The sequence below is a fragment of the Apium graveolens genome, chromosome 4, assembly GCF_009905375.1.
Source record: "Apium graveolens cultivar Ventura chromosome 4, ASM990537v1, whole genome shotgun sequence".
NCBI lineage: Eukaryota > Viridiplantae > Streptophyta > Magnoliopsida > Apiales > Apiaceae > Apium > Apium graveolens.
Genome location: NC_133650.1, coordinates 129,263,777 through 129,282,404, shown reverse-complemented (window position 1 = coordinate 129,282,404; position 18,628 = coordinate 129,263,777).

Genomic DNA, 18,628 nt, shown 5'->3' with positions numbered 1-18,628 from the left:
TTAAACTTAACAGGTTTTAATTGAGACTTGTTCAGTTTTACCTTTTTATCAACATTTATTGGTTTAACCTGCTTAGCTTCTTTTTCATTTAATTCATCAAAATTAAACTTATTAGCATAACCTAATCCTGATCCCCAACAACCACTTTCTATTATACTCTGAGTTGATTTTCCTGAATTAGTCCAAAACTTAATAACTTCTCTTTCTTTAGATAATTCCTTTTCAAGATAAACATGTTTTTTCTAATAATTTATCTTTAACATATACAACATCATCTCTTTCTTTTTGAATTTCAAACATGAAAACCAACTTAACTTCTAGGTGATCGTTTCTCTTCTTTAAGTCAGATTTTTCAATTCTGATCCTTGCATTTTCAAGTGTTTGATCCCTATAACTAACATGCAGAGTTTTAAGAAATAGCCTTAATAATCAGTATCAAAAGTAAGCGTAGTTTGAGGTACCGTCATGCATCTCAGGAGCCTCAATTTCACTATCAGCATTAGTTGACACCCTCATCAGATTCTTTTTTTCTTTGTGATCAAGACTTGTTTCTTCTCAGCTTTTGGCTTTCAACAGTCAGCTGCAAAGTGCCCAACTCCATCATAATTGTAACACTTAATCTTTAACTTGTCAATTTTCCCAGACCTTGACTCCTTCTCCCCATTCTTCATGTAATTCCTCCTATTAGAGTTTGAGGAACTGGAGCCTTTTCTATTTTTTTCCTTTTTTTGAAGTCCTTGAAGACCATCTTTCTAAAGCTTTTCTGGTCCATCTCCAGTTCATGATTTTTCAACATTTCATAGATCTCATCTAGAGATGTGTCTTCAAGATCATAGTTATCCCTTATTGATGTGACTTTCAAGTCCCACTTTTCAGGGAGTGCAAGAAAACTTCAAGTTTGAATCTTCCTGATCATATTCTTTGTCAATCAATGACAAATCATTCATCAATTTCTGAAATCCGTCATAAATTTCAGTCAAAGACTCATCAGCTTTTGAGTCAAAGAGCTCATACTCCTGAGTGAGCATTGTTCTTCTGTTCTTCTTGATAGCAGTTGTGCCTTGACGTTTAACCTCCAAAGTGTCCCAAATTTCTTTGACAGTTTTGCATCCAATCACCCTATTAGACATGATACTGTCTAGACTGCTATGCAATAGATGTCTAACTTTTGCATCTTTCATAATAGATGAAAGATCCTCAAAATTATAATCCTTTTTATTCTTGCCAACCATCTTTTCCTCTTGACTAGGAACTGCAAAAGCCAGTTTCATAGACCTGTGAGGACCATCATAAACCATGTTCAGATATTCAGGATTTGTTGTTTCCAGACACATAACAATCTTGACTTTCTAGATTGGATATTTATTAATCTTCAATATTGGAACCTTGGCAACCTCATATCGGCTCATGATGTGGTTGATTTGGTTTATGGCTGGTGGTGGTGGGGGATTATGTTGAGTTTCTTAGTTTTCCATTAATGATTATTTTCTGGATCTTAAACTGTTTGTGGGTCAACAACAAACTCTGATACCAATTGTTAAGCCTTAAATCAACTATAGAGGGGGGATGAGTACAACTATAACAATTAATTCGAAATAAAGTACTCAACTAGGTAAGAATAATTTTTATATTAATGGATATAACTGATTACAATACTCTCTCAAATTATGAACAGATGTTGCTAAGTTATGTGTATGATAGAACAATGCATGACACATATATTATTAACCTATTCTAAGCTTATATACTGTACAGTTACACAATCAGTTGATATGATATACATAAATAAGGAATCCTAATACATATCCAACTATTGATTGTTACAATAAGTAATGTCCCACACCGACATACCTCTGTGAATCAAAGTCTTCTAGCGAGAATCAATTACTTCCGGGAAATCAGTCTTGACAGATGCTGGTGAAAAAATGCTGATATAAACTCTGATATGTCAAATACTGATAGCCTTCATAGACTCTGATCTCTTCCATTCTGTAAACCCTGATTGCAAACTCTGATTTCTAAGATATTTTGATTTTTATAAATCGAGTCCAAGAGAGAAATTATTACGCTTTATAAGATATTTTTTAGTAAGGGAGACATTAATGCGCTCTGTATAAAATGTGATATATTTTAGTAATATTTTAAAATATATTTAAGTGGTTGATCAACCTTCTAAAATTGACAGATAATTAAGAAACTCTGAGTCGGTGAGCGATCTTTTGCCGCCTTGTTAAGAATTGTTCGTATTAGCCTGGTAATTTAAAATATTATTCATTACATTTTAAAAACTTACGAAAATATATATTTATTTTACTTACATCTGCATTTTTAGTGTTATTGATGTTAACCTTTATGCAAATAATTTTTACAGCCACTATCATCTTGTTTTTGCCTTCTTTTCTAGTGTCCTTATAAATTTAGTGTTATACGACCGTTTTACTAAAGTAATGGTATAACAAATAAGAAGTTTAATACTTATAATTGACACAATGTTATACTATTTATTTTTTATACATAATTGTTGAATTTTTTTAAAAGAGTACAAAAAGTAATGAATAAGAATATAGTGATAAATGTCAGTAGAATTGACTGAATATGTATTTTGACGATTATTTTTACGATTCAACAAAATCTTTATATAATTTATTTTTGATACATTTGGATTTTTTATTTTTGATATTGTTGAATTTTTTAAAAGAACATAAAAGAATATAATGACAAATATCATTAGGATTAACTAAATATATGGTTTGACAAATGTTATGGATCAAAAACTAAGGTATAATAACTGCTGTATCTATTACTAAGGAACGTGAGTTTCGAGGCTCGATTTGACTGCTCTTGTGTTTCGTGACTCGGTCTGCCTTAACAAAATGCCTACGTATCTTGCCGATTGCCAAGGATCAAGTCAAAAAACGTAGTTCTGATTTGTTGGGTGAGGCCCCTTATATAGATGTTGGGAGTCCTTGAATTGGACTTGGGTTAGGAGACTTGGTGGGCAAGTCTTAGAAGTAGAATAGACTTTGGAGTCCTAAGAGGTAGGAAGCTGATTCCTTATCCCACTAGGTTCCTTGAAAGCCAATCTACAAGGATTTATTTCTCCACTAGGACTCATCTTATCAGCTGACTTATCCCTTATTAATTAATTATGAAATTAATTAATATTCAGGGTTTTGGGTCTTCTTTGTTCCATCAGGCCTAATCTGGTCCTTATTTGTTCCATCAGGCCTGATCTGGTCCATCAGGCCTGATCAATGTGTTAACCTTTTTGATCTGAATGTCATACATATTCTTATTGGGCTTCGTGGCCCAAGTCATGTGTAATTAATGCAACATTAATTACGTAATCAGGATTTATTTATTCTCTATCATTTGCCCCCAACTTTTGGGAAACAGTAACCAGGTTTCACAAAAGTTAAGTTCATTTGTTCCCTTACAGGGTATCGTTTTTGCGTAAAGTGTGGAGCGACCTACACATTTACAACGATTTGCCTTTATCCCTATTATTTAGGAATTATCTTAATTTCCAGGAATTTTTCCTGAATTCTGGGATTTTTCCTTAATTTTCTGGATTTTTCCCTTAATTCTGGGATTTATCCTTAATTTTATGGATTTTCCCTTAATTCTGGGATTTATCCTTAATTTTCAGGATTTTCCCCTTAATTCTGGGATTTATCCTTAATTTTATGGATTTTTCCCTTAATTATGGGATTTATTCTTAATTTTCTGGATTTATTCCTCATTTTCTGAAAATATTTACATTTTCTGGAAATATTTTAAGGAATTTTCTTGACTTTCTTATTTTTTCAGGATTTTTCTTCCCTCATTTTTTCTTCTTTTTTTTAATACCTGGTTCGACCAGGAATCCTGTTCGACCAGGATCCTGGTCGAATTATCCATCAATATGCCCTGGTCGACAGGGTTTCGAGCAGGATTTATTCGAGCTCATTCCTGGTCGAATTTCGACCAGGATTTATACTATATATATATATTGAGCATGAATTTTAATCCTTTCGGTCAGGATTCCTTGTTTTTTGACCGAAATATGCCTCCATTTCATTATGGTCGACAGTATTTTCGAGCAGAACTTTTCGAGCAGGAGTCTGGTCTATTTTCTGGTCGAAAAACCTTTTTGTGGGTCAAGAATTTTTAATTAGAATCCTGACCTATTTTCGGTCAGGATCTTTCTTACTAATCAAATTCTGACCGAATAAAGGGGCATTATCTTCTGATCGAAGGAATTTTCGACGAGACTCTTTCGACTAGGAATTGAATAACAATCCTGATCGAATTGGATCAGGAAAATTTTCTCTCCCCCTTCTTTTTCAAAAAATATTTTTATCCATATATAACCTGGGCTTTTCCTTTGGGCCCATTCTCTTTGAAAAAATATTGGGTTTGGGCCTCGAGCTGGGCTTTTCCCTGACCTAAATGGGCCTTTGTCCTTCAATTCAAACATTTGGGCCCTTCACCGGGCTTCGTACTTTTTAGGTCCAAAGATTTGGGTTCATGAATTTTCAGTCATGGACCCTTACAGGGCTTTTCATATCCACAGGCCCAATAAAATTTGGGTTGGGCCTTACTTTTTAAGCCCAATTCTAGAATCTTCTAAAATTCCTAGGGCTCTTTCTGGATTCTTCCATAATTCACTTAAAATTTATTTAATTTTAAGTTTTATTTCTGGATTCTTCCAGAATGTTCTATTTTTGGGCCCAAATGGGCTTTTTTGAGGCCCAATTTGCCCTACCAGGGGCTATATAAGAGTGAGGTGTGGGGGGTGTGATCTCACACTTCTCATTTCCACTCTCCACAACTTTTTACTCTCCACAAATTTCTACTCTCCTCTCAACACTCTCCAGCCTTCAAAACTTTTTCGGCCTTCTTCCAAGCTTCCAAGCTTTTCTCATTCTCCATTAATGGCAGACAAAGGTGCTGAGAGAGCGGCCAAGATTGCCTCGACTTCAAAACGAGGTAAGGATGTCGAGATCCGCTCTTCTTACATGTCTTTGATTGATATGATTAATACTAGGGGGGACGAATATCCCTCCACTGCTCATCTCGACTCTTTTAATCATTGCAACACTTGGCACAATATAGATTATGATAAGTTAAATGCACGTTATAACGTTCTTCCTCCCCTTAGGCTAGTTCCAGTTTCTGGTGGCGATCGTACTTGCCACTGGAAACCCGATACTCTTTTTATTTACACAGATGCCCTTGATGCTGAGCTTAGATTTCCTTTTCATCCCTTCATTCCTCACCTTCTAGCTGATTTACAAATAAACTCATGCCAGCTTCCTCCAAACGCTTGGAAGAACATTTTATGTTTTATGGTTTGTTGTCTTAGGGGAGGTTTTCCCTTATCCGTAGCTGTTTTAGGAAGGTTTTTCAATGTTACAACAGTTCTTCTGGTAATTGTGGTTGAGTCTATGTTAAACAAAGGCCCAAGTGTAAGCATATTTTTAACAACGCCTCCATTCCCGACAATAACCAAAATTGGAGGAATAGTTTTGTCGGGTTAAGGTGGGAGAATGGTGACTGGGGCACCCTCTTCAGATCTTCTTTTGGGAAGGTTAGTGATGGTAGCCTCAAATCCATTCATTTAACCCCCGAGGAAACTATCATTTATGAGGAGCTTACTCGGGATGACGGTGCCACTATCAGCTGGACTCTTTTAGAGGAGTTCTCCCTCATCCACGTGGGGCTATCCTCTGTTTCTCAACAGGGTATTTTTCTTCCCTTCTCATTTTTATTTTGTTTCATGCATTATTGACACCACTTATCTTGTTTTTTCTCTTGTTTTGCAGCTGCTAAGGAGATCAACGAGGATAACGTACCTCTCGTTGAGGAGACTGCCAGGATGAAGAAGGCCCGTCTTGCGGGCCTGGATACTCGAGGAAAGGCTACGGAGCCTAGCTTCCTACGGAAGCACAAGGAGCCCATGGTGGAGGTTCCAGCTGAGGGAGCTGAGGGCCACAGTGCCCCTATCACTACTGTTGCTCCTGTCTCTGCTGCTACGGGCGCCTTTCAGCCTCTCCGGGGATTCCGCCGGGGGGATACCGTGGTTGGATCCACGAAGCACGCCTGGGATTGGTCTTACCATAGCGTAACTCCCAAGGACTTCACCGATGTGGTGGCTACTCCTGACTTGGAGAGGATAAAGCTCATGGGAGCTCAGTCCTTAGCCTCGGTATGACTATTTCTTACGTTTGTACTCTTTTTTACTTGTAGCATTCACTTGCCTTACATTTCTGTTTATTGTTTTATTTCAGTCTAACACCTACTTCCAAGGCGCTATGAGGGAAGCTGAATCCTGGAAGAGGGCCTCAGATAAAGCGGATAACGCCCTCAGAAAGCAACAGAAGAAGTACGCCGCTTTGGAGTGGAAGTTGAAGCGTAAGGAGGAGGAGCTCGGCGAGTCCAACGCTGAACTGGTGGTGCTACGGGCCGAGAAAGATAAGGCGATCAATAATTACTTGGACTCGGAGGAGTTTAACCAATCCATGAGGGTGAGGAACGACTCAGTATTTCCTAGGTTTTTAGGACTGGTTGGGAAACAGCCTTTGGGACCGTGAACGAGGCCTGTCCTGATATTAACCCGGTGGACTATGTCTTCCCTGATGACGAGGCTTTGCTGCAGAGGTTTCGTACCCGAGTAGTTGTCTCAGATCGTATCCCTTAGGACCCGCTTCTTCCTCCTCCCGAGTCATCTTTCAGGCCTGCTGCAGATGATAGCTCCTCCTCCTCCGAGATGACAGAGACTTCCAGCGAGAGCGGAGGAGATGATGATATGGATGCCGAGGGCACCTCTGCTCCTTAGAGCTTTTTTAGCCCTGCGTGGCTTATTTATTTTATCTTGTCTTTGAGACTTTATTTATCAGACTTTGTATTATTTATTCGAACTACTTTTATTTATCGAACTTTATGATTTCGTCTTATGTACTTAGTTTACTTGCCATGCCACGAAGACTTAAACATATCTCGAAAACTTTCTGAATTTCACCAATTGTTGGGATTCATCCCTTACATAAGTCTTAATAAACCTCAAAATAAAACTAAAACATGTAAATCCTAAGCTAGCAAAGCTTCAAGGTGCTTTTCAACCTACTTGTCATCTTGACAAGTGAGAATCGTGCTCAACCGTTTCACACATAGTAAATCTTCAGGTTTTGTGCATGCCAAGTTCTCGGGACTTCAAAACCATCCATAGTTTCAAGCTTGTAGGTTCCTCTACCTTGAACACTCTTGACCTTGTATGGCCCTTCCCAATTTGGGGCAAGCTCCCCTTTCTTCCCTACACCAGAAGCTTCCACCTTCCTTAAGACTAAGTCACCCTGTTTGAAGAACCTTTCTTTAACCCTTAGGTTGTAGTAGAATGAAGCTTTTTTCTGATATTCCACTATCTTCGCATGTGCCTCATCTCGCATTTCATTAATTAGATCCAGGGCTAACCTTTGTCCTTCCTCATTTTCCTCAGCATTGAAAGCTTGAATCCTGGGGGAGGAATGTGATATCTCTACAGGAACAACTGCTTCTGCCCCATATGCTAACATGAAGGGAGTTGTTCCAGTCGTGACTCTAAAGGTAGTTCTATAGGCCCATAGTATTGGGAGTATTTCATCCACCCAGTTATTCCTCGACTTCTCGATCCTCTTCTTTAGTCCATCAAGGATTATACGATTCTCCACTTTCGCTTGCCATTGGCTTGCGGGTGAGCCGCAGAGGTGAATCGTAACTCAATTTCATTCTCCTCACAATACTTCTTGAATTCCTCATTGTTGAATTGTGTTCCATTGTCAGTGATTAGGATGCGGGGAATTCCATACCGGCACATGATATTTTCCCACAGGAATTGTGCAACCTGCTTAGTTGTGATTTTGGCCAAAGGCTTGGCTTCAATCCACTTAGTAAAATAATCAATGGCTACAATCAGGAACTTCCTTTGTGCCGTGGCCATGGGGAAAGGCCCCAGTATATCCATTCCCCACATAGCAAAGGGGATGGGCGAGTTGATGAAGGTCAGCATCTCGGGGGGGGGGGGGTTGTTTGATATATTTTTGATGTCATGTCTAATGATGATTTGTGTTTAGTTTTCAGATCTTAACTAACAGGACAAATCAGTACTTAACTGGATATTAGCACTTATACTGAAGTCAAAACTTAAGTTGTCAGAACTTAAGTTATCAGGAGATAATATCAGGACTTAAGAAGACTTTCAGATAAGGAAGGCGGCTGATTGAAAGGAAAGAAGATCAAGATAAACGAAAGAAGAGATATGCATGAAGAAAGAATTCTATGAAGAATAGAATACTTGGAAGAAAAGATAACTGATTGATATATTTTAGGAAGCAGAATTATATTCCATATCAATTAGCGATTATCTTGTAACTGTGTAGTATATAAACACAGACATAGGGTTTACACTATACGTGTTATCATTATCGAGAATAATATTCATTGTAACCCTAGCAGCTCTCGTAATATTTGCTCATCACTGAGAGAGGACAGTTCCACATTATAATAGAGTTTAATAAAGTTTATTTTCTGTTACTTGTGTTCTTTGAATTCGATTTGATTGTGCTATTCACTATATTCAACCCCCCTTCTACAGTGTGTGTGACCTAACAAGTGGTATCAGAGCCTATCTGTTAACACACAAACAGTTTAAGATCCAAAAACAATCATGTCTGAAGCAGAAACTCCAACCAAGCCCACCAAAACTGAAGAACCGTCAAAGACACAAATTTATAGTCGATATGAGGCTATTAGAGTTCCCATACTGAAACCATCTGAATACCCCATATGGAAGGTGAGGATGACTATGTTTCTGGAAGCTATAGATCCAGAATATCTTGACAGAATCAATGAAGGACCTCATAATCCAACCAAACTCGCAGTTGTAGTTGCAGGTGAAGTAACAAAGTCTGTACCAAAGGAGAAGAGTGATTACACTGCTGAAGATATCGCATCAATTGCTAAGGATGCTAAGGTACGACACTTGCTGCATAGTGCCATTGATAATGTAATGTCAAATAGGGTAATTAACTGCAAGACTGCAAAGGAGATATGGGATTCCTTGGAGACAAGATGTCAGGGAACTGATTTGATTAAGAAAAATAGGAAGACTATACTCACTCAAGAGTATGAACACTTTGACTTAAAGCCTAATGAGTCATTGACTGATTTATATGATAGGTTTGTCAAACTCTTGAATGATTTGTCATTAGTTGATAAGGAGTATGATCTTGAAGATTTAAACCTTAAATTCCTATTAGCTCTTCCTGAAAGTTGGGATTTGAAGGCCACAATTATAAGAGACAAATATAATCTTGAAGAAACAACTCTTGATGAAATTTATGGGATGCTCAAGACTCATGAACTTGATATGGAACAAAGAAGCAAGAGGAAAGGAGGAAAGTCAAGGACAGTTGCTCTTAAGGCTGAGGAAGAGTCCCCCAAAGCAGCTACCTCAAGGAAAGGCAAGGGAAAAGCGCTCATCACAAAGTCTGATACTGAGTCATCAAGTTCTGATAGTGATGATGACTCAGAAACTGAAAGCTTGCCTGAGATGGATGCTGATGAAGAGATGATGAAGCTGTGTGCTCTTATGGTGAAAGAAATCACAAGGATTGCATATAGAAAGTTCAGGAAGGGAAATAAATTTTCCAGGAAAGGTGCAAGTTTTGATAAGAAGAGTTTAAGAAAATCTGAAGGCAAAGGAGGGAAGTCTGACAAAGGAGATTACAAAAATGTCAAATGCTACAACTGTGGTGAGAAAGGCCACATATCTCCTGACTGCAAGAAAGTGAAGAGTGACAAAGGCAAGACTCTTGTCACAAAGAAGAAAAGCTGGACAGACACTTCAGATTATGAAAGTGAGGAGAACTATGCCTTGATGGCAAATGCTAATAGCAGTTCTGATGCTGCTGAGTTAAAGGTACCTCAAACTACTTATGTCTTTCATACTGATGATATTAATGAGTTGAGAAGATATCTTAAAACCATCTTCATTAGTTATAGAGATCAAACTTTAACATGTGAAAGATTAACTTCTGAAAATCTTGCTTGTAAAAAGAGGAATGATTATTTAGAAAAAGAGTTAGTCATGTTCCATCAAACTCAGAAAGATAGAGATGATGCTTTCTATGTTAGGGATGAAGTACTTAAAATGAATGAATCTCTAAAAACTGAATTAGAAAAGGAAAGAGAGATTATCAGGACTTGGACTAACTCTGGTAGAACAACTCAGAATTTGTTAAGTAGTGGAAACTGGAAAGAGGGCTTAGGTTATGGAGATGATAAGAATGATAAAGGAACTGTAGAAATTAAGCCTATATTTGTTAAACAAAAGCCAAAGGTAAAACCTGTTAAGTTTGTAGTTGTAAAGTCTGATACTGAGAAATCAGAAGTTAAAGAGGAATTAACTTTTGACAAACTAAAACAGGAAAAGCCAACTGAAGTAAACGTAGGCTTAATGACAAAGAAGCAGCTTAAACATAAGCTGAAAGATGTTAAGAATATAAACAAGGTAAAGTCACCTAGGAAAAATAGGAATGGAAATGAAGGTGTGAATAAAAGCAATGATTATAAGCCTGTTCCTAATGCTCCTAGAAAAACATGTCATAACTGTGGAAGTTCTAACCATCTGGTTTCTTTTTGCAGGAAGAATAAGAACATAAATTCCTTACCTTCAAAGTCAGGAATTAAGAGTCAGTCTGTTAGATATAGGCCACAAAATCCTTTTTTTCATTGCGATATTTTATGGCATTCCATTTATACTTGTAAGGAATATCATAGTTTGTACTATGATAATTATCAAATAAAACCTTCTTTAAAGAAAGTTAGCATTGTTCCTTCTAGTATAAGTTCTGATACAAAGTCTGATACTCTAAATTCTGATAAGAAAACTGTTAACATAAACTCTTATGATAAATCCGCTGCAAATGTTAACAAACTTAAAAAGGCCAAAGGATCCAAGCAAGTATGGGTTCTTCAAACTAATCATTAGTGGTCTTTGTGATTGCAGGGCAACAGGAAAAACATCCTTGTTCTGGACAGTGAATGCTCAGGACATATGACTGGAAATAAAGCCCTGCTATCAGACTTTGTGGAGAAAGCTGGCCCAAGTGTTTCTATGGAGATGGCAACATTGGAAAAACACTGGGATATGGCAATATCAATCTTGGGAATGTCATCATTGAGAAAGTAGCTCTGGTCTTAGGATTAAACACAATCTGCTCAGTGTTAGTCAAATCTGTGATAGAGGTTATCATGTGGATTTCTTTGAAGAACACTGTGAAGTTGTAAGTAAATCTACAGGCAAAGTTGTTCTGAAAGGATACAAGCATGGTAACATTTATGAAGCCAAGCTTTCAACAAGTACTAATGGTTCTGCAATCTTTCTGTTAAGTAGAGCATCAATTGAAGAAAGCTGGGATTGGCACAAGAAACTCTCTCATCTAAATTTCAACAATATAAATGAACTAGTCAAGAAAGATCTTGTGAGAGGACGGCCAAAATCAGTATTTGCTCCTGATGGCCTTTGTGATTCATGTCAGAAGGCAAAACAAAGAAAATCTTCATTCAAGAGCAAGACTGAATCATCAATTCTTGAGCCTTATCACCTACTACATGTTGATCTATTTGGTCCAGTGAATGTCATATCTACTGCAAAGAAGAAATATGCTATGGTCATAGTGGATGAGTTCACCAGATACACATGGGTGTATTTCTTGCACACAAAAAGTGAAACTGCATCTATCTTGATTGATCATGTCAATCAACTGGATAAATTGGTCAAAGATTCTGTGAAGATCATAAGAAGTGATAATGACACTGAGTTCAAGAATTTGATCATGGAAGAGTTCTGCAAAGACCATGGAATCAAGCAGGAATTTTCTGCTCCTGGAACTCCACAACAAAATGGAGTTGTTGAAAGAAAGAATAGAACTCATGTTGAAGCTGCACGAACTATGTTTGATGAAGCAAAGCTACCAACCTATTTTTGGGCTGAAGCTGTGCAGACTGCTTGTTTTACTCAGAATGCAACACTCATTAACAAGCATGGAAATACACCATATGAGATGGTGAAGAAAAAGATGTCAAATCTGAAGTATTTTCATGTATTTGGATGCAAGTATTTTGTTCTTAAGATTCATCCTGAACAACTATCCAAATTTGATCTAAAAGCTGATGAAGGAATTTTTGTTGGATATCCACTTTCCACAAAAGCCTTCAGAGTCTACAACTTGAGAACAAGGGTGGTTATGGAATCTATCAATGTCTCTTTTGATGATAAGAAGATTACGGGACTTGAAGATTTCAATGATCATGATCAGCTGAGATTTGAAAATGAAGATTTAAATTCTGATACTGTAAATCCTGACATTCTAAATCCTGAATCTGCAAACTCTGATGGATCAAACTCTGATGTTATTGAAACTGTGGTGACTACGCCAAAGGAAGATGCACCTGTACAGGGGGAGCATACTGAAGATCCAACCACATCTCAAGAAGCATCGGAACCTACAACTGGCTCTTCAAGTTCTGATTCATCAAGTTCTGATAAGCCAAGTTCTGATAATTCTGAAAACTTAAATTCTGAAGAATCCAAATCAGAGAGCATAATTTCAGGGTGAGCATCAGAAAATGTTGATGAAGACAGCATGGATCATGGGGGAGCATCCAGTTCTAGAGAAAATCTTCCATCTGCAAGGAAGTGGACTAAAACACATACACTTGACTTAATTATTAAAAATCCTGATGCAGGTGTCAAAACTAGAACAACTACTTCAAATAAATGCCTCTATAATTCTTTTCATTCCCAGACTGAACCAAAGAAAGTGGAAGAAGCTCTTCAAGATGCTGATTGGGTGCAAGCAATGCAGGAAGAGTTAAATGAATTTGAAAGAAATAAAGTCTGGACCCTAGTGCCAAGACCAAAGAACAGATCTGTTGTTGGTATAAAGTGGGTGTTCAGAAACAAAACTGATAGTGATGGCATAATTACAAGGAATAAAACAAGGCTGGTTGCAAAATGATATTCTCAACATGAGGGAATTGATTATGATGAAACATTTGCACCAGTTGCTAGATTGGAAACCATAAGGATATTTTTGGCTTATGCTGCTCACAAAAAGTTTACGGTCTTTCAAATGGATGTGAAAAGTGCTTTTCTTAATGGAGAATTGGAAGAGGAAGTATATGTTGAACAACCTCCAGTCTTTGTAGATCTCAAACTTCCAAATCATGTCTACAGGCTTGATAAAGCACTTTATGGCCTTAAGCAAGCTCCAAGAGCATGGTATGAGACATTAGCTAAGTTTCTTCTGGAAAGTGGATTCAACAGAGGAACTATTGACAAAATACTGTTCTACCTCAACCATGGAAATGACTTACTTTTGGTGCAGATATATGTTGATGATATCATTTTTGGTTCTACAAATGACAAACTTTGCAAGAAGTTTGCCAAACTGATGCAGTCAAGATATCAAATGAGTATGATGGGGGAACTTAGCTATTTTATGGGCCTTCAAGTCAAGCAGAATGAGTAAGGCACTTTTATTTGTCAATCCAAGTACACCAGAAATTTGTTGAAGAAATTTGGAATGCAAGATTGTTCAAGTGCATCCACTCCCATGGCCACTGCAATAAAATTTGATAAGGATACTGGTATATCAGTAGATATTACTGATTATAGAGGTATGATTGGCTCACTACTCTATCTAACTGCTAGTAGACCTGATATCATGTATGCTACCTGTCTTTGTGCAAGATTTCAAGCAGATCTAAGAGAACCTCACTTAGCAGCTGTGAAAAGAATTTTCAAGTATCTTAAGGGTACAGCTGATCTGGGATTGTGGTATTCTAGAGAATCGGACTTTAAGCTAATAGGTTACTCAGATGCAGATTTCGCAGGATGCAAAATTGACAGGAAAAGCACAAGTGGAAGCTGCCATTTTCTTAGAGGCAGATCGGTTTCTTGGTTTAGCAAGAAACATAAGTCAATTTTCACATCAACTGCAGAAGCAGAATACATTGCTGCAGGAAGCTGTTGTGCACATATTCTTTGGATGAAGAATCAGTTACTGGATTATGCTATTGCTATGACAGGCAATCCAGTTCAACACTCAATGACAAAATACATCAGCATCAGATACCACTTCATAAGGGAACATGTGGATGAAGGAATAGTGGAATTGCACTTTGTTCCAACAGATCAACAACTAGCAGATATATTCACCAAACCACTGTGTGAAGCTACTTTTACAAGATTGGTAAATGAACTTGGAATGGTTTCAGGTTCTTTCTCTAAGTCTGCTTAGTTTATGTTCTGTTTTATCAGATTTTATGATCAGTATTTACAGATATTACTATCTTTGTGCCTTCTGTGCTTAAATTGAAAATTGCTTAAGTACTGATTGTTGTCTGATATGAATTTCTAAACTCTGATAGTGATTTGAATGTTTTTGTGACTATTCAATCCAATGAGGATAACTGTGTTAGATGCTGACCTAGTAGTCTTTAATATACCAAAGATCCCATGTTTAAAGTAATTGTTTATGTGGAAATCTTTTAACACAAGCAAATTCTGATATTGAGCTTAGTTAAGTTTACTTTGTGTATCTTATTACTAAGTCAAAAACAAGAATAGTGCTTCTTATCTGTTAAGTTCTGATGTTAGTAAATCTGATGGATGTACTAAGTGCTGATAAGCCTCACTTATCAAAAGAAAAAGAAAAGCAAAGAAATAAAAATCAGGTACTCCTTTGAGATCTAGAGTAAAATTGTGGAAGGGACGACCCAAGTGCATTGCTGGTATTAAGTAATATGCATCAGAAAAGGAAAATAAATATTTTCTTGGTGATTTTTCACATTCTATAATTACTGGAGAAATACTCTGATAATAGCATAAATTCTAATAAGCAGTCGTGACTCACTTACACTGAGAAGCCACTATAAAATGAAATTTCAAAAGATGCATAAAATGAGCACAAAATAGTTGAGGTGTATTCATGCATGAACTCATTCTAAAGCAGACTTCAGAACCATGACAGATTTTGAGCAAAGTTCTTAGTTATGCCTTATTTCTAAGATGTACTGAAGTGAATCAGACTTTAATCTTTATCTGATATTTAGCTGACTACACACACATACACTCCATATGAATGATGAAAATTACTGTGGTGATAAATGTTGTTTTAGATGAACAGTTTAAGTGTCAGTTGCATAAATTCTGAGGACAAGCTATGATGGAAGTTCTGATGATTAAGTTCTGAAGAAACGAAATCAGAATTTGTGTGAAGAATTACAGAAATAGGCATTCACTTTTCGAGTTAAGGAGTCATGTTCTGATGACTGTTAAGTTTTGATATAAGTCTAAGTTCTGATATTAAATCCTGATTCTTTACTTGACTTATTTGTGGTTAAATCTGAAACAGTCATATTTAAAAATCAGAATATGTTTGGGTGAGTTATAAACAGTAAACATAATTTGGGTTAATGGTACTCGTATATGCACAATAATTTTTTACTTGTTTCGTGTGCTCATTAACTCCTGTTTAAGCTTTCAATGCCTGTCATAATTACCCATCAGTCTAAGGAGACGAGGTATAATTATTTTTACCTGTAACCATTCAATTATCCTTGCGTCTCTTGGTATTCTATTGGTTATATAAACCAACACCTCATTCCATCCAACACATCTCTCATTTTCTCTCAAACTCATTTTTTTACTCATAAAAAACATGGTTCGTTTCAACTTGGTTCTAAACTATGACATTTTTACTGTCGAGTTGAGCTGTGCTAAATGGCAGCAGGAGTGGCATGTCACTGCCATTCCTGATGAAATCTGGGACTCAGTTCCCCAAGAGGTTCTCACAAACCTCTTATTCTTCTATATGGACTATCATCGCCATCTTGAGCGTCTAGAAGAGGAAAGGAGAGAAGCTCTCCGACAGCAGGAGCAAATCATTCATCTTGCTGTTCTCTTTGTTGAGAGTAGGAAGAAGAATTAATTGTCATCCATCCGTTTCTCTTCACCGTCAGCTTTGTCAGTCTTCTTAGACTAGGACTAAAGCTGTTGATGTTAGGATTTGTAGCTTAGGACAATCTTGTAATTTTATGCATGTAATTTAAGTTTCATGAAATGTATTTGCTTAATATATTAATGAAATTTTATCTTTTTGCAAGATTTTGTCTCTGAGTCGTTTCATATTCTGATAACATTTTAAATCCTGATACTAACCATATTCTGATGACCTTATAAATTCTGATAATAATCAAGTTCTGATGTTGACGTGACAACATTTATTTACTTGATTTATTTTTGGTCATTACCTCACTGGTTATATTTTTATAGAATATTGGTAAAGCAGTAATAATAATTTATTTAGTGGGAACAGTTTTAAAATTTATAATAAAACTGAACGTCTTTGATTAATGGGATTACTTGGTTAGTGGGACGGTTTTTCTCCTTGAAAAACTGCATGTGATAAGTAATGATTACTGAATACCCGTGCCCATTAATTATCTTTTACTGCTGCATGTCTGACATGTGTCTCAACGGTTATTTTTTTGTGAATAAGTAAAAAAAGAGAAAAGATTGTAAAATCTTTTATTTACTTTCACATTTTATCTCTCTCTTTTTACTTTTATTCTCTCTCACATCTACTGACGATTTTTCATACAGACGTTTTATCAAACACCTTACAGGCAACCACATTTCTCACTAATTTCTCATGGCACCCAAGGACATAATTTTTGATGGAGCTAAGTTTGTTCCTAATAACTTCTCCGCTATTCTTAACAAGTCAGAAGCCCCATCCGAACTTCATTTCATTCAGGACTTTCTTGCTGGTTCTGATATTGGGTATGCTCTACCTGAAGCAGTCTCTGGTACTCAAGTACTGGAGTTCTGGAGAAGCGGAGTATATGATGATGGTGGTGCTCAAGGGTCCCCAAGTATTATTTTTTCATCAGGGGAGGATGAGTATGTTGTGACATTATCTACGGTTCGACAAGCACTGCAGCTACCTGAGAACTGTGTTTATTCTACTGTTGAAGAGCCAGTTCTTCAAAACCTGATGGCCAGTCTTGGATATGAGAGGACATTGGCAAAGCTGGGCCAGTTGAAGAGATCTTTCATAAGGAGGGAATGGAGTTTCTTCTTTGATTGCATAACCAAGGCTTTTGCAAACAAATGTTCAAATTTCGATGCAATTCCCATATTCAACTAACAAATCGGGTATGCTCTCATAAATCAAACTGATTTTGACTATGCAAGTGTTATCTTAGGTTTTATTGGGGATAGAATGACAGAAGATAGAACTACTGTTTATTTTGCTAGATTCTGTCAGCTTATCTATAGTTTATGTTGTGATAATAAGCCCCAATCTGCTAGTGAATTAATTTCATCATTCAGACTAGCTAAAAGAGCTTTTAATGACTTATTATCTACTGATAATAAGAAGGCTGTGTTAAGACCCCTCCTAATTCCTTTATCTGTCAAACAAGCCTTAATAACCTATGATCCAGTTAAATACATTGAACTATATCCTGATGTTCAACCATCCGAACCTCATCCATCAGCACCTACCACCTCTATTCAACAACCTCAAACTTCTCAATATCAACCTTCAGATCCTACAGTGCAACCTTCATCTTCCAAACCTAAGAGGACTAAGAAAGTACCTCAGACACCACAGAAGAGAAGGAGATTCATTCTGCGAGATAAATCAGATGTTGAGGAACAGGTTCCTGTATCAGAACCTGTTGTTAAAGCAGCTGAGAAGGTCTCTTCTCAGAAGGATACTGGAATTGGGGGTTCTAAGCTTCTCAAAAGGCTTAGAAGGATGTATTCTGATAAAACTCCCAAGGTATCTCCACCTTCAAAGAGATACAAGAAACAGAGAGCTCACATGGACAGGGCTAGGCCAGTTTCAGAGGATGAGGAAGCAACAGCTAAGGAAGGAGATCAGGAATCTCTGATCTCAAAGGAGCCAGAATTTGCTGAAGCTACTGCATCTACACCTCCATTGTCACCTACTCAGGAAACTGCTCAAGATAAAGTATCTACACCACCCGTGTCTCCTGTAAATGAACCAGTACCTACTGAAGACCCAGGCACAAGTGCTGAGATTGATATTCACAACCTGGTTGTGCCTGTGGTTTTGTACTTAGAAGCTCCACAAACTCCAATCACTCCAATAACAACATCAATTCCTGATGCTGATGTTAATCCAGAATTGCCTACAACACCTTCTCTGCATCTAGATACTGAAGATCAGATTTTAGGTGAGCATCAGAATATGGCTATTGATCAGAACTTGGTAGCAGATCAACACTTAGAGGATGATGTTGAAGCCTCAATAGCCTCTCATACTGTTCTTTTATCAGAGGATGTTGACTCTGTAAGTTCTGATGCTGCAAATACTGATAATACTGGTAATGCTGCTACAAATGTTGATGCTGATGCAGCTGGTCCTTCTGGACATGCACCTCTACAAGCTCCTTCAAAAGCTGAACTAGTTAAAAAGTTTGTTATAGGAGATGCACCAATACCTTGGATTGAAACTCCTAGAGGACAGGAGTGGACTAAGGAGTGGAACACAGTTACCTTTGTTCCAAA